This window comes from Tachyglossus aculeatus, chromosome 15 (assembly GCF_015852505.1).
Source record: "Tachyglossus aculeatus isolate mTacAcu1 chromosome 15, mTacAcu1.pri, whole genome shotgun sequence".
NCBI classification, from domain to species: domain Eukaryota; kingdom Metazoa; phylum Chordata; class Mammalia; order Monotremata; family Tachyglossidae; genus Tachyglossus; species Tachyglossus aculeatus.
The window spans coordinates 2,081,744-2,088,391 of record NC_052080.1 but is presented as its reverse complement, the minus strand read 5'-3'; the positions used below and the strand labels follow the sequence as shown (position 1 = coordinate 2,088,391).

At 43.0% G+C, this 6,648-nt stretch overlaps 1 long non-coding RNA gene across 1 annotated transcript; it reads right to left on the bottom strand.

Moving 5' to 3' along the window:
- Positions 1-1,974: 1,974 nt before the first annotated feature.
- Positions 1,975-6,396, bottom strand: LOC119937864. The gene is made up of 3 exons (XR_005454239.1): positions 6,265-6,396; positions 5,783-5,907; positions 1,975-2,199 (listed from the first exon to the last, which is right to left on the bottom strand). It is a non-coding gene; the product is annotated as an uncharacterized LOC119937864 (long non-coding RNA).
- Positions 6,397-6,648: the final 252 nt, after the last annotated feature.

Below are 6,648 nucleotides of genomic sequence, written 5' to 3'. Positions count from 1 at the left end.
ATATTTATTTAGTCAGCCATCCAGTCAATCATATTTATTGAGCGCTTAATTGCGTGCAGAGTACTATACTAAGCATTTGGGAGTATACAATAGAACAATATAACATACTCCCTGCCCACAATTAGCTTACGGCCTAGAGGAATTTAGGCAGGGGATTCAGTCAGATTTTTCCCACCTCTTCATATCCACACCTCCTTATGAAGCTTTTTGTTTTTAACCTCCCTGGAAAATACTTGTTTCACGATGAAATTGAATTTATTCATAGTTTTCCAGTTTGTAGTGTTCTCCATAGAATGCAGTAGGTTTGTTTTCCCGTTTTCATCAGAGGTTTTGGATTCAGCGTGTGTTAAGTAGCAGGAGAGCCTTTATTGAAATGTTTGTAATCTTGAACTCTGATCGAGGCTAAGATAAAGATGAAGTACTGACAGCAGTTTTTAATTGCGTTTACAGAGAGAGCTCATTTCTGGATCGCAAACCATCATTTTCGAGTCTGACTTTCACTGGGGGGTAAAACGGAGTCGCACCGAAACAATTGTTTCCTCTGCAGTCTGCAGGGTTCATTGCGGACCACTCTATGTTTTTATTTCCATTTCCAAGTCAACCGTTTCATTTAACTGTATAAATAGATGTGTAATCCCCATAGCAACCATAGAGTACATGAGGTAAGAGGCACTGCCCGTTTGAAGCACCTTGTACACAAGCATGTACACACTGTAATTATACCATACAGTCCCAACCAGATGGAAGTAAGCAAAGTCACTCCTTGAAATAGGCACGGTGGATTTAAATGGGGTTTATTTTAAGGAGATCAGCCCTTACTGTTTCTTTAATCTCCTGGAAGAAAGATCCGGGCAAGGAGGTCCAACCGCTTAAATGAAATGGTGAAAATTTTGAGCGGGCGTGGGTGTCAGGAGCTCGAACTCAGAACCCTCCTGCTCAACTCTCAACTCTTTAATGGTAACCTTCACACTGTACCTCCCTCTCTTCTGTCTCGCCGACCTCTCTCCTACATCCTGCCTCTGGCCTGGAATGCCCTCCCTCCTCATATCAAACAGATTATTGCTCTCCTCCACTTCGAAGCCTTATCGAAGGCCCATCTCCTCCAAGAAGCCTTCCCCGACTAAACCCTCCTCTCCTCTTCTCCCACTTCCTTCTGCATCACCCCAATTTGCTCCCTTCATTCTCCCTACCATCCCCACAGCACACATGTATATGTCTCTAATTTATTTATTTGTGTATATTAATGTCTGTCTTGCTTAGTACGGTGCTCTGCACAAGATAATTGCTTAGACCATAAACTCATCGGGGGCAGGGAATATGTATGTTTATTGTTATGGTTTACTGTGACTGGTTTTATTGGTTTATTGGTTTTGACACCTGTCTACATGTTTTGTTGTCTGCCTCCCCCTTCTACACGGTGAGCCTATTGTTGGGTAGGGACCGTCTCTATACGTTGCCGACTTGTACTTCCCAAGCGCTTAATACAGTGCTCTGCACACAGTAAGTGCTCAATAAATACAGTTGAATGAATGAATGAATGTTATATTGGACTCTCCTAAGCTCTTAGTCATTTTCATTTCATTTAATCGTATTTATTGAGCGCTTACTGTGTGCAGAGCACTGTACTAAGCACTTGGGAAGTACATGTTGGCAACATATAGAGACAGTCCCTACCCAACAGTGGGCTCACAGTCTAGAAGGGGGAGACAGAGAACAAAACCAAACATATTAACAAAATAAAATAAATAGAATTATAGTATACTATACTGGCGTATAGTAAGCGCTTAACAAATACCATAATATAGTATACTATACTATACAAATACTATATTTGTATTGTATTATATATTATATTATATTGTATTTGTATTATAGTATAGTATAATATAGTATAGTATAGTATTTGTTAAGCGCTTACTATACGCCAGGCACTGTATTAAGCACTGGGGTGGACCAGTGCTCTGCACCCAGTCAGCGCTCTGCAAATTTCATTTAACAAACAAACGAATGAAAAAGAAATCCGGTCGAACGATTGAAAGGAACCCAAGTTGGAGCTGAGCCTTCTGTTCTCCTCGTCTCTGGAAGTCTGGAGTTGGAGGACTTTTCTCCCATTTCTCAAGGTTAATTTGAATTCCGAGAGTCTCTTCCATATTGTTCCCCAGTTTGGTGTTATTTGCGAAGGCAGTTCCATCATCGGGCCTGTCATGGGAAATGTTGAATACAAGAATCTGTCTTGGCCCCAAGAGAATTTCACTTGTCCTGACACCCTCAGGTTGAAACTCTTCTCCAGGATTCATTTTCCTTTCTTGGCGGTAGCCTCCCGATTTCCCACCACTATCCATGTGGATGAGAAACCACTGGGAATGTGTCTGTTTATTGTTCTCTTGTACTCTCCCAAGCGCTTAGTACAGTGCTCTTTGTGCAGTAATCGCTCAAGAAATAGTAGCAATAATAATAATGATGATGATGGTATTTTTTAAGCACTTACTATGTGCAAAGCACTGTTCTAAATTCTGGGGGGGATACAAGGTGATCAGGTTGTCCCACGTGGGGCTCACAGTCTTAAACCCCATTTTACAGATGAGGTAACTGAGGCTCAGAGAGGTAAAGTGATTTGCCCAAGGTCATACAGCAGATGTGGTGGAGCCGGGATTTGAACCCATGAATTCTGACTCCAAAGCCCATGCTTTTTCTATTGAGCCATGCTGCTTCTATATACGATTGAATGAATGAATGAATGGCAAAGTCCTGCCCCATTAGAGAGAAGCAGCGTGGCTCAGTGGGAAAAGCCCGGACTTTGGAGTCAGAGGTCACGGGTTCGAACCCGGCTCCGCCACTTGTCACCTGGGTGGCTTTAGGCAAGTCACTTCACTTCTCTGGGCCTCAGTTCCCTCATCTGTAAAATGGGGATGAAGACTGTGAGCCCCATGTGGGACAACCTGATCACCTTGTAATCTCCCCAGTGCTTAGAACAGTGCTTTGCACATAGTAAGCGCTTAATAAATGCCATTATTATTATTATTATCATTATTATTATTATTATTATTATTATTATTAGGACTCTTGTAGAATAGACAAGAGTCTGGAATCTTGTATGTACCCCAGTGCTTTGTACAGGGCTTGGCACATTGTAAGTGCTTAACAAATTCATCCATTTCATTCATTCATTCAGTCCTATTTATTCAGCACTGACTGGGTGTGGAGCACTGTACTAAGCACTTGGGAGAGAAGCCGCGTGGCTCAGTGGAAAGAGCCCGGGCTTTGGCGTCAGAGGTCATGGGTTCAAACCCCGGCTCCGCCAGTTGTCAGCTGTGTGACTTGGGGCAAGTCACTTAACTTCTCTGGGCCTCAGTTACCTCATCTTTAAAATGGGGATTAAGACTGTGAGCCCCCAGTGGGACAACCTGATCACCTTGTAACCTTCCCAGCACTTAGAACAGTGCTTTGCACATAGTAAGTGCTTAATAAATGCCATTATTATTATTATCATTACAATGCAACAGTAACCAGACACGTTGGTATTCCCTACCCACAAGAAGCATGCAGTCTAGAGCAGGGGAGAAAGACCAGGGCTGGGAGTGTGTCTAATATTGCTTTCATTGTTTGGGAAAATAGACAAAGGAATGAAAAAACGCTCTGGTTCTTATTTTGGCAGTTATTTCTAAAACAAAATCAGTCAATTGTATTTAGTAAGTATCTACTATGCGCAGAGGATGGTGTGGACACCTGTCTACTTGTTTTGTTCTGTTGTCTGTCTCCCCATTCTAGACTGTGAGCCCGTTGTTGGGTAGGGACCATCTCTATATGTTGCCGACTTGTACTTCCCAAGCGCTTAGTACAGTGCTCTGCACACAGTAAGCGCTCAATAAATACAATTGAATGAATGAATGAATGAGTATTTACTGTGTGCAGAGCACCGTACTAAGCACTTCATTCATTCAATCGTATTTATTGAGCACTTACTATGTAAGCACTTGGGAGAATATGGTAAAACAGAGTTGGGAATGAATAGCAAACCAATAGCCACCTCGAGCAATTATGTGTTTTCATTCATTCAATCATATTTATTGAGTGCTTTTACTATGTTTTATTATGGCCGTTATTAAGTGGGTATTATTTTGTGTGTACTATGTGCTACTCTGTGCTAATCGCCAGGGTAGATAAAAAGATGTAAAATTGGACACAGTCCCAAACCCCACTTGGGAGGCAACTTTGGAAGAATGGAGAGCAGGGTTAGAGCTGCGAGCAGACCTTGGGCAAGTCATTTACTGTTGACAGTCATCCCACTGTCCGCACTGTGGGATGGGGACATCCCACTGTTGGGTAGGGACCGTCTCTATATGTTGCCAACTTCTGCTTCCCAAGCGCTTACTACATTGCTCTGCACACAGTAAGTGCTCAATAAATACGATTGAATGAATGAATGAATTTACCTTTGCTGTGGCTCAGTTTTCTCATCTGTGTAATGGGGACTCAATATCTAATAATGATAATTGTGGTACTTGTTAAGTGCTTACTAAGTGCCAACCCCTGTTCTAAGCGTTGGGGTGGAAACAAGTTAATTAGCTTGGACACAGTCCCCATCCCACAAGGAGCTCACACTCCTATCCCCATTTTACAGATGAGGTAACCGAGGCACAGAGCTGTGAAGTGACTTGACCAAGGTCACATAGCAGACATGTAGCCAAGCCGGGATTAGAACTCAGGTCCTTCTTATTCCCAGGACCGGTCTACATCCACTACGCCAAGCTGCTTCTCACCTGTTCTCCCTCCTCCTTAGCCTGTGAGTCCCATGTGCAACACGGATGGTGTCCAACCTGATTGTCTCATATTTACTTCAACGCTTAGTACAGAGCCTGACCCATAGTAAACCCTTAAGCACCACAATAATGGAGATTCTTGATCCTGATGGGATTTGGGAATATTTGAGCTGGGTGGGGTTTGCTCCAAGTGATATTTTCTCCTGCTGGCCAGGGGATCATCATCATCAATCGTATTTATTGAGCGCTTACTATGTGCAGAGCACTGTACTAAGCGCTTGGGAAGCACAAATTGGCAACATATAGAGACAGTCCCTACCCAACAGTGGGCTCACAGTCTAAAAGGGGGAGACAGACAACAAAACCAAACATACTAACAAAATAAAATAAATAGATATGTACAAGTAAAATAAATAAATAAATAGAGTAATAAATAGTGTCTGGGGATAGAGAAGCAGTGTTTCCTAGTGGATAGGCACAGGCCTTGGGGCCAGAAGACTTGGGTTCTAATCCTGCCTCCACCATTTACCTGCGGTATGACCTTGAGCAAGTCACTTCCCTTCTCTGAGGCTCAATTCCCTTAACTATAAATAGGGGTTCAATGCTTGTTCTCCCTTCTACTTCAGGCGGGACCTGATTAGCTTTTATCTACCCCGGTGTGTAGCAGGTGCTTGGCACATTGTAAGTGCTTAACAATCACCACCATTATTACTATTATTATTATTATTACAGTCTTCTAGACTGTGAGCCCACTGTTGGGTAGGGGCCGTCTCTATATGTTGCCAACTTGTACTTCCCAAGCACTTAGTGCTCTGCACACAGTAAGTGCTCAATAAATACGATTGATTGATTGATATTACTATCATTAACACCACTGCAGATCCTGGCCTGCTGTGTGACCTTGGATTAGCCACTTAACCCCGCTGGACCTTAGTTTTCTCAACTGCAAAATAGGAGCGATATCTGTCTCTCCTCACCGCAGAGGGATAGAGTAGCTAATTCAAAAAGTGTTAAAACCTGACCTCTCTTTTCCTCAGATATCCGTTCTTTCACAAACAGAAATTGGAGACTTCCCAGGCGAAGCTCTTTTCGAACGCCGAGGTGGAAAGCAGGACATCTGGTGCTGCTCCAGATGGCAGAAAATACACTGACCGGGATCAAAACAGATTTGTCATCCCCCTCCAGAGGAGCCGCTAATACCTAATATTTAGGTTTCGGAACATAATTCGCAAGGTAAATATTTATATTCCAAAATGTATCTTTAAAAATTCATTCATGTGCGAATGAAATATGAGTCAATAATTCTCCCTGCCACGGGTCCTTCACAGTGCAGTTGCTTGGAAACACAAAAGAAGGATCGATATTTTTGTGTTATAATTCTAGGTTGACTTGGCCAAAAAAAAAAATAAAAGTGCTAGAGCCAAAATCGTTCCTAAAATAATTCCACCCCCTCCCACCTCCATCCCCAGGCCTTTCACCTCCAGCGGGCTCTGTGGGCTTTTACCGGTTTCCAACTCAGTGATAGTTCTCCAAGTAGGAGGTGAATTGGCGGGTAGATTTTCATTTCTTCAATCACGGCCTTATTGTTCCAGTTGTTGAGTAGGCTGGAGTGTGATTTTTCAGCTCTTCTCTGTCATAAAGGGGTGGAAGTTGATGGAGCAGGACAGAACGGAATGTATTGTTGGGAGTGAGATCCTGTCATAAAAGGAAACCAGAAATTTCCTTTCCGGTCACGGTAGCAGCATGACTGTGAGCCCACTGTTTGGTAGGGACTGTCTCTATGTGTTGCCAACTTGTACTTCCCAAGTGCTTAGTACAGTGCTCTGCACACAGTAAGTGCTCAATAAATACGATTGATGATGATGATGATGGAGCCCGGGACTGGGAG